The sequence below is a fragment of the Stegostoma tigrinum genome, chromosome 13 (assembly GCF_030684315.1).
Source record: "Stegostoma tigrinum isolate sSteTig4 chromosome 13, sSteTig4.hap1, whole genome shotgun sequence".
Taxonomy (NCBI): Eukaryota; Metazoa; Chordata; class Chondrichthyes; order Orectolobiformes; family Stegostomatidae; genus Stegostoma; species Stegostoma tigrinum.
In genome coordinates this window covers 25,582,181-25,597,296 of record NC_081366.1, presented here as the reverse complement: position 1 = coordinate 25,597,296, position 15,116 = coordinate 25,582,181, and the positions used below count along the sequence as shown (strand labels likewise).

The 15,116-nt window shown below is 41.4% G+C and overlaps 1 protein-coding gene across 5 annotated transcripts in view; it reads right to left on the bottom strand.

Annotated features, from left to right (window-relative positions):
- atp10b (ATPase phospholipid transporting 10B) overlaps positions 1 to 9,570 on the bottom strand; it is a 258,000-nt gene extending 248,430 nt beyond the window's left edge. For all 5 annotated transcript variants that reach the window (XM_048543004.2, XM_059650616.1, XM_048543005.2 and 2 more), the window contains exon 1: positions 9,438 to 9,570. The gene's annotated coding sequence lies outside the window, so the exon portion shown is untranslated. The remainder of the gene's footprint in view (positions 1 to 9,437) is intronic.
- Between the last annotated feature and the right edge of the window lie 5,546 nt (positions 9,571 to 15,116).

The following is a 15,116-nucleotide window of genomic DNA, read 5'->3' as shown; positions in this document are numbered from 1 at the left end:
CTTCAACATGAAAGCAACCTTGATGGTAGGCTTATTCATATAATGGAAGGAGATAAACTAATTGCAGTGAATGAAGAACAGTGACGAAGCATCCAATCCTGCCACAATTGTTCAAGGATCAGTTAATGATGGAATCAGCGATCACAGAAATGACCACTATTGAGTAATCTATCGAATAACTGGTCAAAGGATAAAGAGCTGACACAGACATAATGAGTGGATTGGTCTGCCTCTGCGCAAAAACATTTCTGTGATTTTGTGACTCTGTGAACTGATGGAAAATTTCATAAGGGCTCCTGGATACATGATCGAGCTCAAAAGGAAGAAAGAATCCATTGAGATTACCCATTTTGGTATGAGTGAATTGTTTCATATTATCAATAGAATGGAAATCTGCAACAATACAGGAGTGGCAAAAAATGATTTCCATGTCTATCAACAAAGTCCAGACAAAAATAGTCCGCAATTTTTGGCAGGAAATGCAAATGAAGGAAAATATAATGAGTAATTGAACATGCTGATGGATGTTTAACTGAAGCTCTTCTGACTATAACATGGCCTGTTGAAATATCATGTCAGGCTTGAAACTGATATCCATCACAGAAAAGGCACACGTTCAGATGGAATTTCTTCACCATCAACGTAATGGCGCAGTAGCCATAATCTAACTCTTCTCCTGGCTCAGAAGTAGCAAGGCCAAAACTTGCTTGCATGTGCAACTGCACAATCTTATACCTATCATTGTTTAAGCACCAGGTCATGCCATCGCATTTTCAAACAAAAGCAATGTGGATCAAAAGTGAATTTTATTCATGTTGCAACCTGCAGTAAACATTTTCAAATGACTGCAACAATATAATTAGCCAAAGTAACAATATAATGGCATTTGCCCAGTCATTCTTATGCGCTGCTAGGTTGACACTTCCTCATACAACTGGTCCTCCTGTACTCCGAAATTATCTAGCAGACAATACAATGGCCAATGTTTGATCGTGCTTACATTAAGCAATAAAAATTTAAAAATCGGGTGTCTAACTATAGCTTTCTTTTCAATTCTTGTCTGTAATTAGTAACTTTCCTATTTAAAACAATAAATCAAATCAAAATACCTCAACAGCTTTGTCATCTTTTTGCATGTAAATCACATGACCCCAATTCAACCAAACCCAAATATCATCATTAACCTGATGTTATCTGTCATCATGATATATGTTTCAATTGATTATTCATATGTATTATTAGAAACACATATATGCAACATATGTCAGCACCAGTGTAGATCAGTGAAGGAAGCCTAGAAATAATTTCTTGCTTTATGACAAAATGCAAAGATGGTTGAAAGTGGAGAAGGAATATAATCAAGTTACAAGACAAGAAATAAATGGCTCAGGAGTATACATCAGGGCCTAATAACCGCATCTGATGTGCTCAGTTCAAGGGTTGGACCCATTATGTTCAGTTCAACAACAGGAACCCCCATATCCAGTTAGGGGCTGTGGGATGGGCAATGCTGACAGTGCTCATTTCTTTTTCAGTCACTGCTCCTCAGTGGATATAGTTATCAGTAGATGTTTTTAAACAACCTGTCCTGATATGTTATAACATGCATCGGGAGGAAGTGGGGCTTGAACTAGAGGTAATTATAAATACACTGCTATAAATTAAACATGTCAGTAAGATCCTTAATTTTGTATGCACTGCTACTATCTTCAAGGGTAAAAAACAACATTTGGATGTGGACAAGAGCAGAAAAATCAGTCCTGTTCCAGAATGCTGCTCAATGATTTGCTTCTAGTAGGATATACATGCCATAAAAAGTATTCCTCACAGGTAAATATCTTGCTCACTCATTTCCTGAACTCACTCTACTGCAAGTCCATGGGTATCCTCACAATGCTGCAATTCCCTAGCTTCCACCCTAAACATGTTAAAGAAGCCATCCCCTACAGACTTGCCCTCCGCACGCACAGAATCTGCTCAGATGAAGAGGAACGCGATGGACACCTAAAGATTTTGAAGGATGCCCTCATAAGTTTCTCAACTCATCAACTGCCAGTTCTGATGTGCCACAGAGAAAAACCGCAATAACCTCCTCAGAACACAGTCACATGATACAACTGATAGGGTGCCCTTCATTGTCCAGTACTCTCCTGGAGCAGAGAAACCATGCCACATTCTTCACAACCTTCAGCACATCATCGGTAATGATAAGCGTCTCCACAATGCCTCCACTTCTCACCTTCAAACAACTGTCAAACCTTAAACAGACCATTGTTCACAGCAAACTACCCAGCCTTCAGTACAGCATCGACCTCAACACCACATAGCCCTGACATGGCAACCTTTGCAAGTCAAGTTAGATAATTGACATGGATACTATCATCACACGTGGGAAAACCCATCAGGTACATGGGAGAAAGTCATGTGATTCAGCTAACATTATCTATCTCATACAACTGTAGGCAAGGATGCCCCGTGGCATGGTATATTGACAAGACCAATCAACAATGGATGAATGGACACTGCACAACAATTGCAGACAGGGGTGTTCGCTTCCACTGAGGGAACTCTTCAGCGGACAAAGACATTCAGCCTCCAATATTCGGATCCTCTAATGTGGCCTTCGAGACACTCAATGACACAGAATCACCCAACAGAAATTGATTGTCAAGTTCCGTACCCATGAAGATGGTCTCAACCATGATCTTGGGTTCATGTCACTCTACATGTGACCTTACCACACTATTCTACATCTGCAATATCTTCCTTACAGTCCTGTTTTGACACCAACACCTTGATAAATTGTTATGATCTCTCTACGTTAATTAGTTTGTACAGTTTTGGACTACTTATTACCTTGGTTAGACCCTCAACATGCAACTCTTATACCCATCGTGTTATTCCAGCCTTTTGGCTTGTCTCCAGAACCACTTTATTTTCTATTTTTTGTAATTATCTCACTGCACTATTTAATCAGATTAAAGGTCATCTCTTCACTTGTTATTCAGCTGGTGACACTTTACTCACACTGTCTGACATTCTTGATTGCTTGCAGAGACCTATTATTCAGCCTCCACTCACACCATTTATATGATCTTTCAATATCTCTGCCCATTGATCTCTCTACCTACAAATTCTGAGCCTGTGTGTATCTCTCTTACTTTACCTGACAAATGGGCAATGCTTTGAAAGCTTGTAATTTCAAATAAACCTGCTGGACCACAACCTGGAAGTCATCTGACTTCTGATGTTTTTTGAACTCACACTCAAAAAATGGCTACTAGAAACAGATACTGGAGATTAACCAAACAATGGCTAAATGCAACTTTCAGGTTTTTATCCAGAAACAAGCGTCATTCACAGTTGGATTAAAAGAATTCATTACAACCAAAATGTTGCATAGAGCTGACTCTGACACATACACACACACACACACAGACACACAGAAACACACACAGACACACACACACACATACACAAAAAAACATACAGGAATCAAAATGACCTATTACACGGTGATTTAATCACACATACTGATGGCTGTTCCCAGTTTAAAGAAATATTAAAGTTAGCATGGACAAAGGTAACACAGTTGCCAGTACAGCAAAAAAATTCAACTGTATGTCTCTTTTCATGGCTGCTTGCCTTTTATTTTCGTCAAGTACACTCAGCTGGAACTGCCAATGAGGCCCCCTGATGAATTCACAAAAGTATATTATTCCACATGTGAATGCACACAGCCATCATGAGCATTCATCAATTTATTTTTATTGTTGCTCAGGGTACATTTTGATGCAGGCAACTGAATAAAATCTAATTCAATCTAAAGGCATTAGAATGCAACTAGAGTCTGGAATTATTTACAATCATGACTTTACAATTTTTCCTCAGAGCACAGTTCAAGATTTTCATTTATTCATCATGTGTAAGTTCATACAATGAACAAGCTGCTTCACCATTATGTAATCCAATTCGCAATCACATTTCAGCAGTTCAAACTAGTTCTTGTTTCTTCTGGTTGGGAAAACAAATCTTTAAATATTTTATTTGAAATGTCAATAACAAAGTTCAATTGCTACATGTAGGAGGAGAGAGGCTTTCGCAATATATGAGAGGGAACTATCTCGGGGTGCATAGTCAGAAGTGTTTGAGCTGATAGAGAGTCACAAGGGAGCGAATTTTGATTAGAGATAAGTGATAAAGTGACCACCTAACAATACTAAGAAATCTATGTTAGACTGAATAAAAATTAATGATGGACACAAAACAAAGAGGGATTTTAATGTAAAGTAAAATGTACAGCAAAAAATACACACTTGTCTCCTTCCTGTAGAGTACGTTATTTGCAATGTTACAGGCTCCTTCATAGTTAAAAATCTATGAAGCTCTAAAGTGTCTCCTTATTCCTCAAAAGATGTCCAAATCAAATCTATAGAATGTCAACCATGGCAAAGATTTATTCAACCTTCACTGGCTGCATTTCAATGTTAACATTATCTTGATCGCAGCAGGATCAGACTTATCATGTTGCATAGAATTTTCATCTCATATTGCCTATACTTATTTGTGTAACCTTACATTTCAGGTTTGACCGGATATTAGCTCAGCTCTATTTTTAAAGCACGTGCTGAGATAGCATCACCTGTATGTGAACGCCACACAACCATTACCCTATTTGGAAATCATGGTAAAATTCTAACACTGAACAATCACACTTAAAAGAGATAGTGGAATCAATGGAATTGATATTTCTGATCTTCACTTCCAATGCAGTTACACAGTTTTTAAATTAGACAAGAGTCAGAAGTTATACTTTGTCACACTTTAGGAACCTTTTAATGAAGGTGACTGCATTAGCATTGGTAAAAAAATTTTTGCAAACAATGGAAAATAAATGCTTTTTTAAAAAAGAGATTGAAGTGAAGACATACACAAACCAAGTAATAATTAACAAAGAAAGGAGATACACTGGGTGGAGTGAATATTTACTTGCTGACTCACTGGAAACAGAGTGGTTGCTAGTCCAGTTAAGCATGCAAATTCTTGAAGTCTGGCTTTCCTTGCAGGTAAAGGATTTGGCACATTTCAGGTAGGGGAAGGAGTTCAAGGGACTGGCAGAAAAATCCCCTGCTCCTCCTGCTCCTCAGGTCCACAAAAGTGCCACACTGAAGGTACTGGTCTTTGCCCTGAAACTGCCTTCACAGTAATGTTGGTTCCGCAAGGCTGTTAACAGTCAACCACATTCAAATCTTCCCAGTGTGTTACACCTGAGAATTGAAGCCTCACTGAAGTATTTATTAAAATGCCAAACCTTCTCTGAGAAGCAGTCTGGCTCCCTGTGTCCTGTCAAACAGGCTCAGTAGTCAGTAAGTTGGAACCGGCTGCTTTTATTGTTCAGATAAAATCCACCTGCCTCCAATCTAGCAATTCAGAATTTTAACCTACCAGGATCTAAAATATCCTGGGATTCAATGGATGAATTCTGGCTTGAAACCAAAGCTTACATACCAAATCTGGTGCACAGTTTGAGAATATGGTCCCAAAACATTAATAATAATCATCCTGGCATGCCCTCCTATTTCTTTCATGGAACCAGGGTTGATCTCCTGCCTTAGTTAATAATGGTAGGGTGGGTGATATGCCAAGCCATGTGATCTAAGGCTGTTTTGGAGTTCAGTTCTGTGACTGCTGATGGCCCCCATGCCTAATGAATGCACAGGTTTGAATGTTAAGTCTATTTGAAATCTATTCTATTGAACATAGTCATAGAGCCTCACAAAGCTACGGAGGTTGTCTTTGAAGTGAAGACAGAACTTCCCCTTCATAAGGGTTGTATGGTGGTCTCTCTGACCAATACTGTCACAAACAGATGCATTCAGAACAGACACATTGTTGAGGATGAAATCAAGTGGGCTTTTCCCTCTTGTGAGCTCTCTCATCACCGATGCCAGTTTCGCACTTATGTCCTTAGGACTAAGCCGTTTAGCCCTCTCGGTCAGTACTGATTCTACGAAAGCTCTCTTTGTGATGAACAGAGTACATCCTATGCCACTGCCAACCTCAGTGCTTCTGACTCAAAATTATATCTCAGAACAATAGCCTGGGCCTCTGGATGACTAGTTCCTTGAAAAGGCCGCTACTGCCTTGTTAAGCTATTAGTTACCTTAAAGCAGTGCTTTTCTCACTTGGACACTCCAAGGAGGAAAATAGGCTAAAATGTCAGCATGTTCATGGAAGTAGATAACCAGCCAGTTTATTAGTGGCCGTCCAATTCATAGGTGAAGGGGAACACTCAGGAGAGAAATGCCCAGCACAGAGAAAGGAGCTCCTGGCAGCAATTGACAGCTTGCATCCAACACATACTTTCTATATGACCTATTTTCAACTACTCAATAGCTTTTATTTTGACCTGTCAGTAATAAAGAGGATTGATGAGGACAAAGCAGTGAACATGATCTATATGAACTTCAGCAAGGCATTTGGCAAGGTTCCTTGTTGTAGACTGGTTAGCGAGGCTCGAGGGAGAATTAGTTATTTGGATACAGAACTGGCTCGCACATAGAAAGCAGAGGTGGAGGGCTGCTTTTCGGACTGGAGGCTTGTGATCAGCAGTGTGCCACAAGAATCAGTGCTAGGTCTGCTCCTTTTTGTCATTAATATAAATAATTTGGATGTGAGCAAAGGAGGTACGGTTCGTAAGTTCGCAGATGACAACAAAATTGGAGGCATAGTAGACAGCAAAGGTTACCTTGCAGTACTATGGGATCTTGATCAAATGGGCCAATGGGTTGAGGAGCGACAGATGGAGTTTAGAATTTTTTTTTAAGAATCCCTACAGTGTGGAAACAGGCTCTTTGGCCCAATAAGTCCACGCTGACCCTCAGATCATCCCACACAGACCCATTCTCCTGTAACCAACCTAATCTACACATCCCCGGACACTATAGGCAATTTGGCATGGACAATTTACCTAACCTGCACATCTTTGGAATGCGGGAAGAAACTGGAGCTCCCAGAGGAAAGTCACACAGACACAGAGATAATGTGCAAACTCCACACAGACATTGAACCTGGGTCCCTGGCTCCGTGAGGCAGCAGTGCTAACCACTGTGTCACTATGCCACCCCTAATTTAGATAATTTCAATTTAGGTAAATTTAAGGTACTGCATTTTGTAAAGGGAAACCAGGGCAGGACATATACACTTAATGGTAAGGTCCTAGAGTATGTTGCTGAATAAAGAGAACTTGGAGTGCAAATTCATTGTTCCTTGAAAGTGGAGTCGCAGGTAGATAAGATAGTGAAGAAGGTATTGGTATGCTTGCCGTTATTGGTCAGTGCATTGAGGACAGGAGTTGGGATGTCATGTTGCGGCTGTGCAAGACATTGTTTAGGCCACTTTTGGAATTTATGTTCAATCTGGTCGCTCTGCTACAGGAAAGATGTTGTAAAACTTGAAAGGGTTCAGAAAAGATTTACAAGGATGTTGCCAGGATTGGAGGGTTTGTGCTATAGGGAGAGGCTGAATAGATTGAGGCTATTTTCCCTGTGGTTTTGGAGGCTGAGGGTTGACCTCATAGAGGCTTATAAAATCATAAGGGGCAATTACAGGGTTAATAGACAAGGTCTTTTCCCTGGGGTGGGGAAGTCCAAAATTAGTGGGCATAGGTTTAAGACGAGAGGGGTAAGATTTAAAAGGGACGTAAGGGACGACTTTTTCAAGCAGAGGGTGGTACGTAAATGGAATGAACTGCCAGAGGAGGTGGTGGAGTCCGATACAATTGTAACATTTAACAGGCATCTGGGTGGAGATATAAATGGGAAGGGTTTAGAGGGATAATAAAATGTGAGGCTGGATGAACACAGCAAACCCAGCAGCATCTCAGGAGCACAAAAGCTGACGTTTCGGGCCTAGACCATTCATCAGAGGGTTTAGAGGGATATGGGCCAGGTGCTGTCAAATGGGACTAGATTTATTTAGGATATTTAGTCAGCATTGACAAGTTGGACTGAAGAGTCTGTTTCTGTGCTGTATAACTCTATGACTCTATGACTGTCGTATTCAGGTTTTGATGTGGGTTCTTGAAGCCTTTAGTCAGATTCTGTTCTGAAGCTATTCTTATCTCTTCTCTGCCAATGAATGAACTATTCTGTTTAGCAGGACATGGAGTGGATGGACTGGTAGGAGGCCACTACTTTTACTGGAAAGAAATGAACTGTAGGATAGAGACAGCAGGGCATTAGGCACACAAAGATAATGGGAAGTAGGTGAAAGATATATGAAGACCAGGCATCTCTACCTAATGGCGCTGTGAGATTATATTCACTCCATAAAATTTACCAGTTCAAGAAAATGGCTCACCTTCTGAAAGCCAATAAATGTTGACCTTGGCAATGATGCCCACATCACTTGAATAAATAAAAGTGAAAAGCTCACTGGGTAAACCAAACAAAACAAAGGATAAAGCAAAGCGGACAATGGAACAAACTGAGAAAATGTTAATATGGACATGCACATTAAAGATGAGAAAACTGGGAGTGATGAGAACTGGTTCACTGCCCAACTCCTCTACCCAAATAATAATTAAATAATAGTAGTAAATGAGACAAAGGTGAATACACAGGTATATAAACAATTGTAATGAAGGAAGGGAGCAAGAGTAGCAAAAATGTCACAGATACTAATACATGCAACGTCATAGAAGATATATTTTGTTGAGCCGTGCTGTCAAATACATATATAATGTCGGGATTTAGAAAGAGAAGCAAATCCAGAGAAAAATACCTTCCAACTGACAAAGTTGGACATATGAGAAAATGCTCACTATCCAATGAGTCCAGAAAACTTAAACCCTTAATATGACTGCTGCAATGATATTAAATGTGGCTGATTAACTCCATAAGTAATATGGAACCTGTTCTGGCTTTAAGTGAGGCAATATTCACATTCTTTCCCCAGCAGATTGTATTGTTCCTCTTTATTTCCAACATATGTGCACGTTGGATGTAATCTCATAAAACGTTGCAGAGTCCCACAATGAATCAAACTCAGCTCACTGGGAACACAACTCACAAGAATTGATAGGAATTCAGGGTAACAATAATTAAACAGATTTTACAAAGTTTGAAAAAAAAGTTGTGTGAACCCAAGTCAACATATTTTTCATGAGAACAGATATTGAGAATTCCATCCCTTGGAACAGTCCCTCCCTTTAGATTTTCCGTTTGTGCTCCAAATAATTTTCAAGGATATTTTATTATACAAAAGCATTCACTTGCAGACTTCATTTAAGTTTTGATAAAGGTATCATTATTTTACAAATGCTACAAACGGCTTTGCTGATTACGGAGCTAATATTTCCTTTCTCTTTAATTTGCTTACAAAATGACTGCCTATCCTCCTCAAGGAAGTCACCAGAAGTAAGAATGTCTACTCACTTATTACAGTTAGGCATTGAGTTCCACCTTCTTCAATAAGTAGGATGTCTTCAATAAATCCTGCACACTTACATTATCCACTCCACTGTAAAATGTCATTTTAAAACAAGGAAACCTCGGTAGTAAATAAAGAAGGCAGACAAACCAGTTTAGACAAACAGAACAACTTTGATGAGTCATTGACCAAGGGTAGTTAATCAATTACAGAATAAATAATGCAAGTATTTAATTTCATTCCATTTTTAAATGCAACACAGAAGGATCCATGGCATTTAAAATTTAGCATACTGAGGCAGTTTTGATGTTTTTGGACTTAATTTGCTCAGAAACTAGTATTCACTGCATTTATCCGGTGTTGTGAATGGTGCTGACTGAAACTGCAGGATCCATAGTGGTCAGAGACATTGGGAACTGCAGATGCTGGAGAATCCAAGATAATAAAGTGTGAAGCTGGATGAACACAGCAGGCCAAGCAGCATCTCAGGAGCACAAAAGCTGACATTTCGGGCCTAGATCCTTCATCAGAGTGGGGGATGGGGAGAGGGTTCTGAGATAAATAGGGAGAGAGGGGGAAGCGGACTGAAGATGGATAGAGGAGAAGATAGGTGGAGAGGAGAGTATAGGTGGGGAGGTAGTGAGGGGATTGGTCAGTCCAGGGAGGACGGACAGGTCAGGGAGGCGGGATGAGGTTAGTAGGTAGGAAATGGAGTTGCGACTTGAGGAGGGAGGAGGGGATAGGTGAGAGGAAGAACAGGCTAGGGAGGTGGGGATGAGCTGGGCTGGTTTTGGGATGCAGTGGGGGGAGGGGACAAGTTGGGCTGCATGGGCCTAAGCTATGCCTGTCTCTTTGTAGGTTACGTGGAACAGTCCCTCTTCTGCACCTACACTGGCCCAAACCCTACCTCTTCCTCCGTTACATTGATGACTGTATCGGTGCCGCCTCTTGCTCCCAAGAGGAGCTCGAACAGTTCATCCACTTCACCAACACCTTCCACCCCAACCTCAAGTTCACCTGGGCCATCTCCAACACATCCCTCACCTTTCTGGACCTCTCTGTCTCCAACTCAGGTAACCAGCTAGAAACTGATGTCCATTTCAAGCCCACAGACTCCCACAGCTACCTAGAATACACTTCCTCCCAACCAACCTTCTGCAAAAATTCCATCCCCTATTCCCAATTCCTTCACCTCTGCCGCATCTGCTCCCAGGATGAGGCATTCCACTCCCGCACATCCCAGATGTCCACGTTCTTCAAGGACCACAACGTCCCCCCCGCAGTGGTCGAGAACGCCCTCAACCATGTCTCCTGCATTTCCCACAACACATCCCTCACACCCCGCCCCTGCCACAACCGCCCCAAGAGGATCCCCCTCATTCTCACACACCATCCCACCAACCTCCGGATACAACGAATCATCCTCCGACAGTTCCGCCATCTACAATCCGACCCCACCACCCGAGACATTTTTCCATCCCCACCCTTGTCTGCCTTCTGGAGAGACCACTCTCTCCGCGACTCCCTTGTCCGGTCCACACTCCCCTCCAACCCCACCACACCCAGCACCTTCCCCTGCAACCGCAGGAAGTGCTACACTTGCCCCCACACCTCCTCCCTCATCCCCATCCCAGGCCCCCAGATGACTTTCCATATCAAGCAGATGTTCACCTGCACATCTGCCAATGTGGTATACTGCATCCGCTGTACCCGTTGTGGCTTCCTCTACATTGGGGAAACCAAGCAGAGGCTTTGGGACCGCTTTGCAGAACACCTCAGCTCGGTTCACAATAAACAACTGCACCTCCCAGTCGCGAACCATTTCAACTCTCCCTCCCAATCCTCAGACGACATGTCCATCCTGGGCCTCCTGCAGTGCCATAATGATGCCAGCCGAAGGTTGTAGGAACAGCATCTCATATTCCGCTTGGGAACCCTGCAGCCCAATGGTATCAATGTGGACTTCACCGGTTTCAAAATCTCCCCTTCCCCCGCTGCATCGCAAAACCAGCTCAGCCCGTCCCCGCCTCCCTAACCTGTTCTTCCTCTCACCTATCCCTTCCACGCAACTCAAGCTACAACTCCATTTCCTGCCTACTAACCTCATCCGCCTCCTTGACCTGTTCCTCCTCCCTGGACTGACCTATCCCCTCCCTACCTCCCCACCTATACTCTCCTCTCCACCTATCCTCTCCTCTATCCATCTTCTGTCCACCTCCCCCTCTCTCCCTATTTATTTCAGAATCCTCTCTCCATCCCCTTCTCTGATGAAGGATCTAGGCCCGAAACGTCAGCTTTTGTGCTCCTAAGATGCTGCTTGGCCTGCTGTGTTCATCCAGCTTCACACTTTGTTATCTAAGAACCATAGTCCATTTGGATTTGTGGTGGACTTCGCTGAAGCTCTTTTAACTGAGCCATGATACTAGCATTCTGCTTTATTTCTAAACCAATTAGAAACCATCAGGATAAAAAGCTGAACTTTTTGAAAGAAGAATTCCTAATCAAAAGGTTCCTGGCATACGTCAAAAAGGCTTAACTGCAGTTGAGTTTTTCAAATTGCAAAATTCCTTCTCTCTCCCTCTCTCTCACACACACACACACACACACACACACACACACACACACACACCTGTAGGTCTTGCTGGAAATGTGATAAAAGTGAGGTAATACTTACCAAGGAGAAGAGTAGAGTAAGAGTGGAAAGAAGAGTACAGCTTCTTAAACCAAGCAGAATTGTATTGATGAGGCCTAGGAAGTCAGCAGCAGGAGTGTGTCCCTCCAGCCAGAAGTCAGTGCACCAAGAGGCTTCAGCACCTCAGCAGAGCAGGGAAGATAAATGGCCCAACATTTTCAGGTACTAATCTCCAGCATATGACTTTCCCAGCATTGTCATGCACAGCTCTCCTTAGAACACACATCACATCTGTGATCATTGCTCTCTCTGCAGGCATCTCTACAGCTCCATTTCGAAAGCCTGCTGGATGTATGGTTGGTGTTACTGTTGCCCTTTTCCTTGATGGTGAGGCCAGCTAATCTACATAAACTGTTCCCACACTGTGATGAGGGCTGACAACAGGGAGGCCCAGCTGAAGGTGAGTGAAGTATACACTGGGTATCCTGATTTCTGAAAAGTTGGAAATAATTTGTTAAGCAGTGAAGATGTTGTTTGCAAAGTACTGTGAGCATCATACTCTCACTGAGGCACGGCTGAAGCTCTTTAGTTTAGCTGACCTAAACCTTCTTGTCCTGTCACGCTTCATCAAAGAAGCTCATCCTAATGGACCCTTCTCTGGTTACCCCGACAAGTTGTTGTTAGCTCAACAAATTGAGGACTGAAAATCTATTCCTGATAAATGACTAAATGTACATACGCTTGATGTTTTGCATAGTTCAATGTAGAATTTTAGTCTTACAAAGGAAGAAAATACATAATGAGCAACTGTTTTGAGTTTGTTTATACAAATGTTTACTATTGATGTTGACATTGAGTAAGCCTGGAGTGCAAACTCAAGGATAAGGAAACAAGGCGGAAAAGAACAGAAAGCTAAAAGCAAGGTATTAATGTTTTAAATCACTATCAATAAAATCTGTTACCTATATAGAAAGCTAGTGTCATCTTTGCAGAGATCCAAGGCATAAAATATATGACACCACCAATAAACTAATGCTATTATGAAACCTGGTTGCCAGGCACTTGGTTCAAGCTGTAAAATACTTTGGAAAAAGATGTTGTCAATGTTGTCTGCTCTGTCAACGTTCATACTGCCATCGTGTTTTCAACAACCTGGTTTAGCCTTTAAAGAACTACAGGTATAAATCTTTATGAAAGGGAAATTTTTCTCTTGATCTGTTTCCAGAAAAAAAACACAATTAAACAGCCAACTTATTCAATTGCTTCAGTATTGTGTGGTTCATACAAATTTTATTGACTTTTGGTTGCGTCCTTTTAATGATTTGTATCCTTAACTAATATTGCCAGTGTCTTAGGGAGGCAGAATATGGAAACTTACAAGCTCGTTAGCCTGATTTCAGCCATTGGTAAGATTTTAAGAGCTTGTTATTAAGGATGAGATTGCAGAATACTTGAAAATGCATGATAAAATGGGCTGAATCAGCACAGTTTTGTCAAGGGGAGATCATGCCTGATAGATCTGTAAGAATTTTTTGAGGAGTTATTTGGATTTCCAGAGGTCTTAGATAAGAAAGCTGTTCAATAAAGGCCCATGGTGTTAGGTGCCTTTAATTTGAGCATTTTAAAAATATACTCTTTATCCTTATTCTAAACTTTGAGTAGTTCAAGTACTTTTTAAAACTGTACATTCCGTATTCTGGACCTTTTATTTTACTCTTTCAATTCTGTAACAAACGCATTAAATCCCTAGGTACCCTGTACCTAAGATGGAACCAAAGCAGCAACTTTTCACTTTTCACTGTACTCATTCGAGTATATGTGACAATAAAGGCTATTCTATTCTGTTCTAACATCCTGGCATGGAAAACGGATTGGCCAATTGACAGATGCAAACAGTAAGGGTATAGGGTCTTCTTAAGGATGGCAGCCAATGACTGGTGGAGTTCCACAGGAGTCAGTGTTGAGACCACAACTATTCATGCTATACATTAACAATCTAGACAAAGAAACTGAGGACATTGTTGCTAAGTTTGCAGATGACAACAGGATACATGAAAGGACACATAGCATTGAAGAAGCAGGGAGGCTGCAGAAGAACTTGGACTGGCTCGGAGTGTGGGCAATGAAGTGGCAGGTGAATACGTTGTGGGAAGGTATGAGCTTGTATACTTAGGTAGGATAAATAAAGAAAAATATGTTCCACATGGGGAAAGACTTCAGAAATCTGAAGTCAAAGGGACTTAGGATTTCTAGTTCAGGATTTTCTTAAGGTTAAAATGCAGGGCAAGTTGGCAGTCAGAAAGGCAAATGCAATAGTAGCATTCATTTCAAGAGGGCTAGAATACTAGAGGTACTGTTGTGGTCATATAAGCCTCTGGTCAGACCACATTTGGAATAATTTGAGCAGTTTTGGGCTCTGTATCTAAGGAAGGATGTGCTGGCATTGGATTAGATCCAGAGGGCATGCATAAGAATGATCCCAGGGATGAAGGGCTAATCATATTGGACGCAGTTGAGGTCTCTGGGCCTGTACTCAATGATGTTTAAAGGGATGTGATGGATTTCATTGAAATTTACAAAATACTGAGAGGTCTGAATAAAATGAACATGGAGAAGATGTTTCCAATGATGGAAGAGACTAGGAGCTAAGGACACAGCTTCAAAATAACATTTTGTCACTGAGATGGGGAGGAATTTCTCCAGCCAGAAGGTGGTGAGTCTGTGGAAAGCAGGAGGCTAAAACAGCCAAGTCCTTGGCTGTATTTAAGACAGAGATAGATAACATTTTAAAAAAAAATCTGATTTGGGAAATGGGATGATCACAGCAGGGTCTATGCTTCTTCAAACTTGGGTTTAAAAAAATTAATTCAGTCTCCAGGGATGCTTAATGATTTGGTCAACAGGGACAATCACTGTATTGTAACTGAGCTGAAGCGGATATTTTCATGCTGACTCAAAGAAGAAACTATGTAAACATAGGGCAGAACAACAGACATATTATTAAAAAACAAAAAGAACTGCGGATGCTGTAAATCAGGAACAAAAACAAAGT